This window comes from Myotis yumanensis, unplaced genomic scaffold (genome assembly GCF_028538775.1).
Source record: "Myotis yumanensis isolate MYYU_CA2020_CCGP unplaced genomic scaffold, mMyoYum1.0.hap1 SCAF_2, whole genome shotgun sequence".
Classification (NCBI taxonomy): Eukaryota; Metazoa; Chordata; class Mammalia; order Chiroptera; family Vespertilionidae; genus Myotis; species Myotis yumanensis.
The window spans coordinates 77,360,193-77,374,255 of NW_027223753.1; the positions used below are offsets into that span (position 1 = coordinate 77,360,193).

Genomic DNA, 14,063 nt, shown 5'->3' on the forward strand with positions numbered 1-14,063 from the left:
CGGGTGGCTTGTCCCTCTCCCAGGCCACAGCCTGTCTGGTCTCCATTCCTCTCTTGCGAGCTCATTTGTGCCTGGCTAGTCCCCATTCCTCTCTCCCCAGTGTTAGAGTGTCTGAGCAATTAGGGCATGACAGTGTGAGGGCATGAGGGTGTGAGGGTGTGATGACCATTTGCATATTAGCTTTTTATTATATAGGATATTTTAAGTGTCTTTTTAAAAATTGTCAACCCAAATTTTCTACTTTCTTCTCTCACCTTTCTTGTTTTTCAGACTTCCTTTTTTGCTCATTTTATATTTTCTGAATTAAATCTTACAGGTATGACTTTATTGAGCCTCTATTAATAGTACCTACTCAATATTTATTTTGTCCATGTTCTTTATTTTAAAGGTATAATTTCCATTTTATTTTTTTTCCAGAGAACTTTTCTTCAGTCCTGAAAGACTTAGCTCCTTACAAGGGCTTTGGTGGAGGTCCTGGGGCAGCATCCAGAAGTCTAAATAGAGGTGGGGTGTTCAGTCCTTAGGGGCTACCTGGGAATGATTCCTGACCACCATGCTGTGAATGACACAATTCACCTAGTGGTGGAGTTTCACATGCAGCTTGGGAAGTGCTTAGGGATGAAGACACTAGCTTCGGAAATGTCCCTAATAGCTGAGGCCTCTACTGTGTTTCTAATGATGAACTCCTTAGTGGCCTTGTCCTTGGACACACATCTAGCGCAAGAGAAGCAGTGAACAGGCTGCACATGGCCTCGGCCTTTTTTGGCACAACTGTTGTTCCTTCTTTTCTTGGTCACCTTGGAAGCAGGACATGAGCAAGGCACCCATGTTCTTAAATTATAATAACTTGAGTCTACATCAGTGATTTTCTACTGGTGTGCTGCCAAATTTTAGTAATTAGTTTACGTACCATGAGATGAAAAAGGTTGAAAATCGCTGTTTATATAGAAATCTAGGTTGATGGTTATTTTTCCTTAGCACTTTTGCTATTATTTTGCTCTTTTCTGGCTTCTGTTATTAAAGTCGGCTGCATGTCTAATTTTTATTTTTGTCTCTGTTCTTTTAAGACTTTCTTTTGTCTTTGATGTTGTGCAGATTTTTGTATTATGTCCAGAGATGAATTTTTCTTTATTTATTCTGCTTTAGATATATTAGAAATTTGAGAGTTTGCATTTTTAAATTATAAAACAAACCTTAGCAATATTTAAAAATATTGACTCTCCCCCATTCTTCTAGTTATTTTTTCTAGTATGTCAATTATTGAATGTTAGGTTATTTCTTTTCATTGCCCACTCATTATACTAGCTCTTTCATATTTTTTTCCTCTTTATTCCTCAGGGCTTTTTCTGTATAATTTCTCCAAATTTACCTTCTAGTGCACTAATTTTGGCTTCAGCTTTGTCTTTCCAGCTGTCTTGTTTAGTAAATGTTTAATTTCAGTTACTATATATCTTATTTCTATAGGATATATATATATATATATATATATATATATATATATATAGTTATTTTTCAGATACAGCTCATTTTGATAGTCTTATTCTTTTGAAATAATTCCAATGCTCTCATTGTTTCAACATGCTAAATATAATTAATTTATAGTCAATTCTGTATCTGATAAGTCCGATGTCTGTTGTTTTTGTGGGTTTGCTTTTGTTTGTCCAAGTGTTAGTTCATGGCTGATACAATGTGGTATTTTATTTTTAATTGTGGGTATTTAACTTTTGATTGCAGATGTTCCAGTAGGCCTTAGTTGAAAATGGTTCCTCTAAATATGGATTTATCTTTGTTTAAACCAGGTTCCTGGAGTCACTAACAATGAAGTATTCTTTAAAAATGATTTTTAGCTTGTTCATATAAATAGTATGAATTCTAGTCCAAATGATACATGAGTATTAGTTTATGATTATGAAGTCTTAATGAGGACTTTCCCCCCTCTATCCCAAGTCAAGAAACTAATAGGCAAATTTCAACTCCATCTTCCTATGTGTTTTTTTTCCCTCTTAGTTTACTGTCTTTGCTATCTGTTTATAGGAGGATCTAATCTAGCATCTATTCTGGAAAGCTACAGTGGGCTTGGTCTCCTGATTTCCATGAAAGAATGGAGCTATATGACATAATGGTTGGGCAGATGGCCCTTAAGACCATTGCTAATTTCAGTGCTTGGTTAACTCTGTATTTAATATTTCTAGATGTTTTCAGCCTTTCGGGATAGCCATCAAAAGCATATATGCATAACCCCTAGACACAGACTACTGGGAGGTGATGCCCAGAAGGAAGGGGGTGTGGTGGGGGATAGGTAGAATTGGGGGAGAGGATGGGAACATTTGTAATAGTGTCAACAATAAAAAAGTTATTGAAAGAAAAAAATGGAGCTCAGTTATATAATTATTTAAAATATATATTAAAATAAAACATTTTATAATAATAATTTGAAAATTATTTTCTAAACATATTACTATTGTTTCAATTTAGGAAGATAAAGGGCTAAGAATCTCTAACGAGAGAAAAAATCAAACTTTTCCCAATTTGCTGACCACAGGAGGACAATGCACTTAGAATTATTACCTGGTCAGGAAAACCAAATCAATATTCTAGTTTTGAGAATGAAATTTTTAACTTGAGTATTTTTTTTACCTTATTTCCCTTATAGTGGCTTAGCTTTAGTATACTTAATGCATAGAACAAAGGGAAGGAATGTAAGAAAACCTGAATGTCTTGTTCCCTTAAAACTGACATTAACTAAAAGACTGTATATCATCACACTGGTTTTCAAGTATTTTCAAATGTTTGTGTTTATTTATCTACTTGTGAAAAAAAAAGATTACTTATAAAAGGGATAGTACTTTGGCAGTAAAATAAGAGAAATCAGCTTTCATTCTAGGGAAATGGTGTATATATCTGATTTCCTTTTAAGCAATTTCAGACTACTGGATATATGTATAATGGTGGCAATTTTTAATCATTGAAAATAATAACTTCATGTTTTTATTAGTCCCTTGGCTTTACTAGGACATTTAAATAATGCTTTAGTTAATAGTTTTGTTGTTTTTAGTGAGAAGGAAACAATATTTTTCTATTATTCAATAAAATCATACTGCCTCTTAATGATCTGTTATCAATGTGTTTCTTGTCTTCTTTTATTCTGCATAGTGTCTGCCATTTAGAATTCAGAAGATTAATGATTATTTTTAGAGAATTGATCATAAAATTCTAGTTTGGTTATATAGCTATCATCTAATGCTTTATTCTCTATAGTCTTTTAGAATGAGCATATTTTTAAAATATATTTTATTGACTTTTTACAGAGAGGAAGGGTGAGGGATAGAGAATTAGAAACATTGATGAGAGAGAAACACTGATCAGCTGCCTTCTGCATACCCCCTACTGGGGATGTGCCTGAAACCAAGGTACATGCCCTTGACTGGAATCAAACCTGGGACCCTTCAGTCTGCAGGCCCACACTCTATCCACTGAGCCAAACCGGTTAGGGCTAGAATGACCATATTTTTAAGCTTGTGCTCATTTAATAGAAATACTATTTGGTTTAGAAGATAAAAATATTCATATTTATTATTTACAAAGGTAAAATGCAAAACTGTAGTGAATTATTTTATAGCTTGGATTTAGTGCCTTATTTTTTCTCACTGCTATGAGAAAGCTAGAGGCCCAGTGCATGACATTCGTGCACTTAATGGAGGGGGGGGTGGTCCCTCATCCCTCAGCCTGGCTTGTGCCCTCTCGCAGTCAGGGAGCCCTTGGGGGATGTTTGGCTGATGGCTTAAGCCTGCTCCCAGCAGTCATCATTAGTGCTGCTGGGGAGGTGGGCTGCTGCATTCCCTAGCTGTCAGCCTGGCTTGTGGCTGAGCACACTGGCCACCAGGGATCAGCTCCTGTGTTGAGCATCTACCTTCTGGTGGTCAGTGCACTTCATAGTGATTGGTCATTCCACTGTTTGGTTGATTTGCATATTAGCCCTTTATTATATAGGATAGCTTTGTAAATGTCTGTGTCTCTTAGAGTGTGTACCCTGGGGTCAGTATGGGGATGCCCTTACTTTTGTCTGGGTTGGAAACTGGTCAGTGTGTGTTGTGGGGATTCTCTGAGTCTCAGCTGTTTTGCATAAAATATAGCTTGGATTTTGGTTTTATGTCACTTGATAAGAGTACATATTATCTTATTTAAATATTGATAATCTGCAAGATTGTTAAAATACACAGGTTTTTAAATTCAATTTCTGTTTGTTTCTTTTGTGAATTATCCCACTTTTTAAAAAAATCCTCACTGGAGGATATTTTTCCCATTGATGTTCAGACACCATGGAAGGGAAGGAGGGGGGTAAAGAGAGAGAGAGAGAAAGAGAGAGAGAGAGAGAGAGAGAAATATCGTCATGAGAGAGACACATTGATTGGTTGCCTCTGCCTCCCGTACGCATTCTAACCTAGGCCAGGGATGGAACACAAAACCGAAATACGTGCCTTTGACAGGGAATCGAACCGGAGATCCTTCTGTCTATGGGCTGATGGTCTAACTGAGCAAAACTGGCCAGGGCAACTACCATACTTTTAGTAGAATTCACAATAATATTTTTCTTCAAAGAAAGAGGTACATCAAAATTATGTGGCTTTTAAAAAACTTACACTTGATTAATTTGGTTCCTCAATTCTTTCCTATTTGAAAAAGCATAAATGATGGACATAATGGGGGTACATAGAACAAAATTATCATAAACCAGAACAGCATAATGCATTTAATAATCCCTCAGAAATAAAGTCCTACATAATGTACAAAAGAAAGTGGTCTTAACTAAAATATAGCCATTGTGAACAGAAATTGGGTTCAAGCTGACAAACTCATGGTCATATTTCTTTATGATAGTGGCTGAGAGGTGGAAGGGAGAAAGTGGAAGGAATAATATGAGCATATCATATCATAAACTGATATACTAAATCCAATGTTAATAACCTTTAAAGAGTCTTAAACTTAAGAGATTGGTCCTTTGACATTTGATTTTTTCATCTTCTTCCTCTTTATTTCACTGGTTTTAACATTGGCTAGATTTCAGAGTCACTAGAGTAATTTTTTAAAATTAAATATGACACTCCTCTACTATTGAATCATAATTTTTAGGATATCTGCATTTGTAAAAACTCCCCTAGATGAATATGATTATTATGGAGCACTGGTCCATTTTCTATTAATACCACCTAAAATCTCTTCCTTGTGTTTGTACATGAGTTCATGTCAAAATAGCAATTAATTCACAATATTCCATTTCCCAGTTAACTATTGATATAACCTACACAGGTAAGATCTTGCCAGAGAGGTGAAATACATATTAGTAAATCATCTCCAAAATAAGGAATAAATTGAATTTTTGATGAATTCTGATGTCTAAATAGATGTAGGTGAGGAAAGTCATAGTCCTGACTTTGAAAGCCTGCAAAGCAAATGCTTCATGAAGGACTAAGAGGTATCATTGATTATAGCAAGTTTCTACATCGCTTCCTGTACATTTATTGCTCTTGTCAGTTTTCTAAGTAGAAAATACATTTGTGACCTTCATACAAAGCCCTGATTAACAGGAAGCTTGTGCAGAAAATGCCCTTTTTGGTATAGCTCTGTATATATGGAACTCAGTCATGAGAGAAATACATTCTTGGAAAAATATTAACTCATATTCAAATAGTTTTGTGTTCTTTTTAAAAAATGTATTCATCTGGAACTTGTTAGCATTTCAAAGGAGAGAAGTCACTCACTAATTAGTATTGGAGGTGGTGAGAGAAATAATGTATGTGTGTGTGTGTGTGTGTGTAGGAGGAGATAGAAATTAAGGAAGAGTAGACTTTTTCTTTATTTAATTCCCATGCTCCCACACCACTTTTCTCAGATTTAATTTTCTTTGTGAGGAACTTTCTCAGATACAATAATAAGATTTTACTTTTTTCTACAAAATCTGATGTTCATTTATTTATTTGATTTACATATAATGCAGAACTGCTTTGTTCTCCTATCTAAGTCATAAGTCTACTAAATCTTTGATAAATTTAGTCTATTTTTTCTAGATTTTTGAATGTGTAATAGATCTTCTAGAACTAATGCAGTTTATTATGCAATAAGTTCTAAATTAAGGGACTCTCTAATAGTGCACAGTGACAAGATGGAGGGAGTTTTGGTGCCCTTTAGAGTGGGTTCAGAAAGTCCAATGAGGAATTATCTGTCAAACTATTTTATTTAAAAAGGAAAGGGATGCCAGCCAGACCTGGCAACAAACAAACGAACAAATAAAAACAACACAGCAACATAAGTGCTGTGGTGAAGGTGAAGCAATAAGAACTCTTATGCATTGCTGGTGGGATGGAAACTTTGGAAAACTTTTACCAGTCTCTAGTAAAGCTAAACATGAAAATACCTTATGATCCAGTAATCCCACTCTTACGTATACACCCCCATACATTTCTGCTTATGTATGCAAGAATATGTCTACGACTTTTCAAAGCTGCCTTGTAACGGGTCAGATATATTTCCCAAATGTTCATCAACACATCAACATTCAAATGAATAAGCAATTGTAATATACTCAGGCATTGGAATAGTATGCAACAATAAAAATGAACAAACTACAAATACACAAAAGAATGGATCAATCATAAAATATAATACTGAGCAGAAGACATACATGATGGAATATATTCTATCTGAATTGAATTACATCAATATAAAACAGGCATAATTCAACCATATTTTAGGTATGCATAATTATATAATAAAACCTTAAAGAAAGACAAAGATATAGATATGCATTTCAGGAATATTGGTTACAGATGTAGGAAGGGAGGATTTATATTCAAGAAGGGACAAGTCTGGGATTCTGTTATATTATGTTTTACCATGAGAGTGTGTTGTGTTGCTGTTTATTTCAATAGTTCATTAAAGTGCATATTTGTTTTATGCACTTTTAAATGGACAGTTGACCGTTGAACAACACAGGTGTTAAGGTCACTGACCTCCCACAAGTTGAAAATTTCCCTGTAACTTTTGACTCTATAGTTGGCCCTGTACATCTGTGGATTCAACCAACCATCGATGGAAAACAGTATTTTCCATTACCGTATGAAATCTATGGTTATGAGTCCACAGAGGTTGGGAATCTGCAGTTGGGAATGGGAAAATATTGTTCTCATTAGTATTTGGTTTAATCTACAGATGCAAATCTTGCAGGTATGAAAAGCTGACTATATTTAATCTGCCTGTAAGTGGACCTTCTTAGTTCAAACCCCTGTTGTTCAAGAATGAGCTGTGTTGTATTTGACAATTTAAAATAAAGTACTTGAACTATTTTTAAAAAGGAAATTAAGGGACAACCACAGGTGTTGATGTGAAGAAAGTTTCAGGGTCTGACTTGAATTTACAAAAGAGAGGACAACCTCTGCTAATTGCATTTTGCTCTTTGCCCATCATGCTGGGTCTTATTATCACACATGAGGCCAGCTAAGCACGCTGAGGAGACCCCCTGCTATAATTTCAGGGGTGAAATGAGGTTGGAGAGGAAGCTTTAAGTCTGAATCTCATAATTTGGGCCAGGGTAAGTTAGATGCTATGGTTACTACAGCATCGCTGTGTGTGTGCACGCCTGTGCATGTGTGTGTGTGTGTGTGTGTGTGTGTGTGTGTGTTCATATGTTAATTCTATTCTAGTGTAATGAGGGAAGTGCTGGAATTCAGCACCAGCCAAATACCTAGTGTGCACTTCAACCCCTAAGCATAATGAATGTAAAATGCTGGTAGTAATAGATAGATTGAAAGAAAAACGCCTTCATCTTGGCATGCTAGAGATTTGCAATTACATTTGGATTCTCAAAGTGCTGCTTGATTGGAGATTAATGTGTGGGAGGATTGACCTTTCTTGCAAGAGCCATTGTTTTTGCACTAAATGTGTGAAAAACAAATTTCAAATAGCTGCCCTATTGAACTTCTCTTGTGATTCATATTATCACCCTTTTAGATTTCTCAGCAACAATGGCACTTATTAAACTCATCGGGTCTTTTTTTCTTCATCTCATCTTCTAAGCACTTTTGTTTTTCTTCCAGTGGATAGAATTTTCTACCAACAGAAAGCTTAATTTCTTCACATTTCTCATACTGTCACCGTACGATTTTCTGATTTACTTGTGCTAGAGTCCCAAGCATGTCCTTTTTAGAAAATCAAGGAAGCTTTTGGGATCATTGCTATAGAGGTTGTTCACTAATTCCTAGGGGAGAGGCCAATATTTTATTTTCTCAGCAGTAGAATTGATTGGTTATATATTTTCTAAATAGATCTTTCTCCAGCCTTGTTTTTTTTCCATAATAAATGTTTCCTGTATGGTGCCTTGTATACAATTGTGATGGTTTTTCTTGTTATAATTCTCAAATTGCAACATGGTAGATCTGGGTTTGGGTCAAATTCTTAACCTCTTTAAAATTATTAAGAAAATGAAAGAGAAGTGATCTCACTGAACCTCACTTTGAAGAATCTATGAGGAAAAAATGATCCAAACTACTTTCCACACTATTCTGTAGTTCCAGCGTGGCTCACTGTATTTTAGGTGCTGTTGTGACTTGAGGCTGGGATGGAGTGTGAGGGAGGTAAATAACAGTCTTCCAAATCAGGGTCAAGCAATTACTGCTCTTTATGTTTCTGAGGTTCCTCTGTATTTTATGTAGGCTAGGATGTCAGTAAGCTTCTTTTCCGTTATGTAAGCTGTATTTAATCTTATAACAACCTTGATATGTGTAGCTGATTTGACTTATTTTAAATATTTGGGAGATATTTAGAGCATTGGAAACTTCCTCTTCAATAGTAATGAATGCAAACAGAAAAATCAAACCTTCATAAGAGAACTTTTACCAAATCTAATCAACTAATAAACAATAATATACCCCATAGTATGTTGAGACATTTTGAAGTTAAATGAAATCTTTTTAAAAAATTAATTTTAGAGAGAAAGGGGGAGAAAAATATAGACTGGTTGCCTCCCATACATACTCCAACTGAGGATCAAACCCACAACCTTGGCATATGCCCTGACTGGGTATCAAACCCACCACCTTTTCGTGTACAGGACGATGCTCCAACCAACTGAGCCACACCTGCCAGGGCTAAGTGGTATATTTTTCTGTCTCACAGGACCATTTCTTTTTTGAAGTCTGGAATGGGTAGAAGGAATGTAAAAAAGCTTTAACATGTTTAAATTTTAATTCTGCAGTTTAAGGTTCTTAAAAAGCATTTCTGAAGGCTTTCTGTTTCAGTATTTCATCTGTATTATTCACATAATTTTAAGAGCGCACCAAAAAGTATATTATTCTAATAAGTACATACTCATTTTTTCCCTAGAAGCTTTATCTTTGAAAATCAGTTTTTGTGTGTGTGTTGTTTTCCCTAAGGCTGACTTGTAAAAGCAACATTCTCATAGTCAGTTTCCTTTCTTTTCATAAACCAGTTGGGGAGAGATTTTGTCAGTTACCCTGCATTTAAAAATGGCTCCTTGTTCCTGAAGAAGCACATAGACAAGGGCACATACTGACTTTAAACAATCTTATGAGAAAATTGATGGGACATTTGAACTATTAAAAAATCATCTCACGGGGTGTTTATAGAGACTCTTATTCTGAGAATAGATAGACGTATGCACACCCTTCAGTGTCACTGGGGAGTCTGAGTAACATGCCATCCAACCGGACAGTGATGACTTGTTACCTGGTGGAATATGAGACAAAGTGACCAACTTCCTGTGATACTTTTGCTGCTCTCAAAAAGCTGCCTCCCTGGATGGTGGCCTTTGTCATCTGTTAACTTGTCTTACCTTGGAGAGGAGACAGGGGACCCACCACTGCCATCAGGTTGTAGTTCATCCTGGCTCCATCAAGATGTTTTCCAAGTCAGAAGCTAAATGCTGACCGACACACTTGAAACTTTCTCAGTAAAAACATGAACGATAAAAGGTGGACCACAGAAGAGAGAGAATATTGGGGAGAATTCATGGGCATTTCAGCATCAATTGAACACATTTGAAACCTGTGTGAAAAACGTGACCCCTAGATTGAGTTAAGGACAGACATTGGGGAGATGCAGAGATATACAGCATATGATGTGGGGAGAGCGGTGGGTTATGGGTATGTAGACAGTGAAGGGAGATGAGAAATAGACTCAGAAGAGCATCTTCTAACCTTGCTAACATAAACTTTGTTAATTAAGAATGTAAAGATGCTTGAAATGATGCCTCCCACTCCATGATTCAGTCTGATTTCTCTGGATAATGTGTATACAGTGGTGTGGGTGACAGGGCATGTTACATAGGAATACACAACAACCTCACAATGCTGGCAGGATGAAATTTAGTAGGTAATCTTGTTGGGGCTAGCCCTGTTTCTGTCCCTGTGTGTATGTACATAGAGTTAGATATCATACACACACATCTACACACGTGTACACACAAAGAAACCACTTGGTGGTGACACACAGGAATTTTCCAGATGCTAAAGAAAAGTGGGCAGAACACACATTCATACTATTCATCATATTAGTCAATGGCAGGGTGGCTGAGCCATGGGGTCTGCTCTGTGTCTAGGGCTGAATTTTCACTGGTATGTCTGTGGTGAGAAGCTTAGATTGACTAGTGACCCATCTCAGCCTGTGCAGCTGACTAATAAGTAATTGTCTTATAACCAAGTGTTGAACTCTATCCAGGCCTGTGGATGGCTAGCTTATTTTCCTCTCCAGAAGTTCAAGGCTCAAACAAATTTATCTTTGCTTTCTATGATGCATAGAGGAATTTAAAGACAGCTGCTGAAAGCCTGTTGGCAACTTGATCTGGAAGGAAGCACAGTAGGTCCTTCGAAAGATGCTCACTCTCTCTGTGCCCACTGTGATGTGTGGGTCCTGACTCTGTAGAGGAGCAATTTGGCAATGAAGAAGGAATTTCGGTGAAGAGGGTGCGAATGATTAGATGGAGGTGTGAGTTTTGGTTCTTCTGCCATAGGCCCTGGACCCCTGCTGGCAATTGCAGCACTGATTTCTTGCTGCAATTCTGTGGCTATAAAACTGAGACCTAGGAATAATGAGAGAAGGGAAACCATTCATCCCCTGCTTTGTATGGTAGCAGGCAAAAGTTGTGCTTGACCACTGGGACGCACTGGATACTGTTTTTCCTTAGAGCTACAGAAGATGCTTTATTTTGAGTCATCTTTGAATCTACAATTTTGCCTATTCTAGTGTTGGATCTTTAGAACAATCCAGAGTTAATCAGTCTTAAGCAGAATATTGAAATGAATAACATTTGTTTGGGGGGCTTGTTGCTCCCTTGTATTTACGTTTTAATTTTTAAATGCCTTTTACTCTGTTTGGTGTTACCTTAATTTCTCAGATGACTAATCATTTCATGTAGCTAGGGATCCTTCTTCAAAGTAGCCAAAAACATCAGATAACAAAACCACAGCTCTTTTAGGACACAAAGATAGCTGAATTTCTCTATAAAATCTAGAAGCATTTGCATTTTAAAAATGCGGATCCAGTCGCTGAGAAAGCCAGAGGACCAGACCTGTAATGACAGATTGTTGTATTTATTTTATGTCTGGGTAAAGGAGATATTTGGGGTCAAGGAAAGTTTCCTGGATCACACCATTTTGGCACTGTCTTATTTACTTGTAAGGTCAGTTCCTAGTCATAGATGTGATGTATTCCAATGAAAGACATTGCTCTGCAAATGAAATGAGGGTATCAAAAGTACCTGCAATTTTCCCACGTTCAAATGAAAGTTACTCTTCATCATCTAATTTTGCTTTTCATTTTATCAGCAACCTCTAAAATGCTTTCCAAGGGTTATTTTAAATTATGATTAATTACAGGCAGGCATTAAAGCCATTTAAAACAGCTTGGGCCTCTTTGAGGCTGGTAGTTCTAAATAAGGAGATCTTGAGTGGTTGCCATTGCAGTTATCACCACCACCACCATCATCACCGTCACCATCCATAATAACAGTTTACATGTAAATGGTACCATTTCCCAGAGAGGTCAGCGTCTGATAATTTGATTGCTCTCACAACATCTTATTGATGACAGAGGACAGTTGTGGTTTACGAAATCATGGTAATTATCATGCTTTACATTCTGGCTGTCTATCCTTGCTGATGCCTCAGCTTTCTCTCCTTGCCCATTTTCTCTGTCTACAGTTGTGTAGCCACAGCTCAGTAAATGGAAGGAACCACGCAACCTTGAGTCTATGCAGAGCAGAGCTATCCGTCCTCCATCAGTTGCCACTCAGCCTCATCTTGGGAAACAATACACTTAATCTCAGTTCATCCTCTGTTTGTTGTCTCACCCTTTTTTCTTCAGTAATTTTCCAATTTCTTTTGTTCTCTCTCTTCTCCTAGTATTCCGCTGCCTCCCCCATCTCCATTCTCTGTACGTTTTCTGTTTCACCAGCCAATTCGGATCTCTGTTGTTCCTTAGTCTGTCCTATCTTGGAAGATTATACAAGATAAACTAGTCACAATGGAGATGCATGTAGGAAACAGCTCTTTAACTTTTAAAAGAGGGGAAGGATATACCCTGCTCAGTTTTTAGGGTACATGTTTTTTTTAATTAATTGATATTTTTCTACCTTTGGTGACTATTAGCATGTATTTGGCCACTTAGTTAGGTGGAAGTGACTATTTTACTTTCTAGTTCAGCTTCCTTATCCTCCCTCCATTTAGGTTCCATCAAAATTAGAATAGAAGGGGAGATCTTGAGGGTTTCAAGGCATAGCTTTTGGGGTGGGTAGGTAAGAGGAAGAATTGAAGCCTCTGTGATGGTCAGGTGCATGCATCCAAGCCAGTAGAATAGTAGCCAATAGCCCATGCTGGTTGAGCACATGCTCTATGCCAACCACTATTGAGAGCACATTACTTATACTAACGTAGGAGATAGGCATGGAAAGCTCTTAATTATTAAATTTCCTGTATTCTATGACGTCCTTAGTTTCTGCCTTTTTGTATTTGCTTTATTTCTCCTAAGGTTCTTCATAAAAAAATTTTCCCCCATGTTTTCAAATTCCTCATACCTGAAATATAAGGGTAAGGATTCTCCCACACCTTGGGCAGGGTTGAGAAGGTTGCTATTACAGTGGGATGGCATTCCCATGAAGGGCAGATTAAATTGCAGCATTAAAACATTAAATTGGGTAATAAAATGAGTCTTTCTTGGTTTAAAATGTTCTTTTTAGTCTATCTTTTTTTTTTTTGTATTTCTGAAGATGTTATAAAAAGAATCATTCTTTGGTAAAAATTGAATTTGACTAGATTCTGATAGCCCTGGGGAATTTGGGAAGAATTGGTATCCCTTGAGCAAAGTTTCTGTGGTGCTGGGTGGTTCTGACTGCTGGCTGGTCTTTATTCTGGTCACTCTCAAAACAAAGAACTTCTTCCAGGCATATTTTTTGGGAGATATATTCATTTTTGAGGGAGGAAAACATTTTTTAGATGGTCAGAAGTTTGCAACAACCTCTTGTTTTTTGAGAAATGGTATATCTTAAAACTAAAAGGAAACAAAACTACACACACAAAACCACACAACAAAAACAAACAGAAGCCCAGAGTACTTATAAAATGTAAGAATTTTTTTCACACGATAGAAACTTAATTCTCTTGGCCTTTACTGAGGAGATGTTTTGATGTTCCCCTCTTTTTTCAAAACAACCTTTTATATTCCAGTGCTTGCAAAAAATACCTTTGATTCTCCCTTGGCCTCTTTCACTGAATTGGAAATTTTGGTTCCATTCTCTTAGCAGGTAAATAGCCGTAAAACCATTCATGGTTCTGTAAGGGTAGAGAAGAGCTGAAAAGCATTACATATGTTCCAAGTTACGAGAGGCCACTCTTATGCTGTTTTCAAGTGGTTCCTTCCCCTCCCTCCTTCTATTAAGGGCTCAGCCACAAAAGAGCTTTAATCAGCTTCATTGATTTAAAGCTAATTTGCACTTGGCTTCAAGGTTAAGGTCCACAGCACAGGCTGAAGACCTTTAAAGCAGGAGTCAGAATGAAAAG

General features: G+C 36.8%; 1 pseudogene; it reads right to left on the minus strand.

Moving 5' to 3' along the window:
• Positions 1-451: 451 nt before the first annotated feature.
• LOC139002458 (small ribosomal subunit protein eS26-like) lies at positions 452-11,018 on the minus strand (annotated as a pseudogene).
• Positions 11,019-14,063: the final 3,045 nt, after the last annotated feature.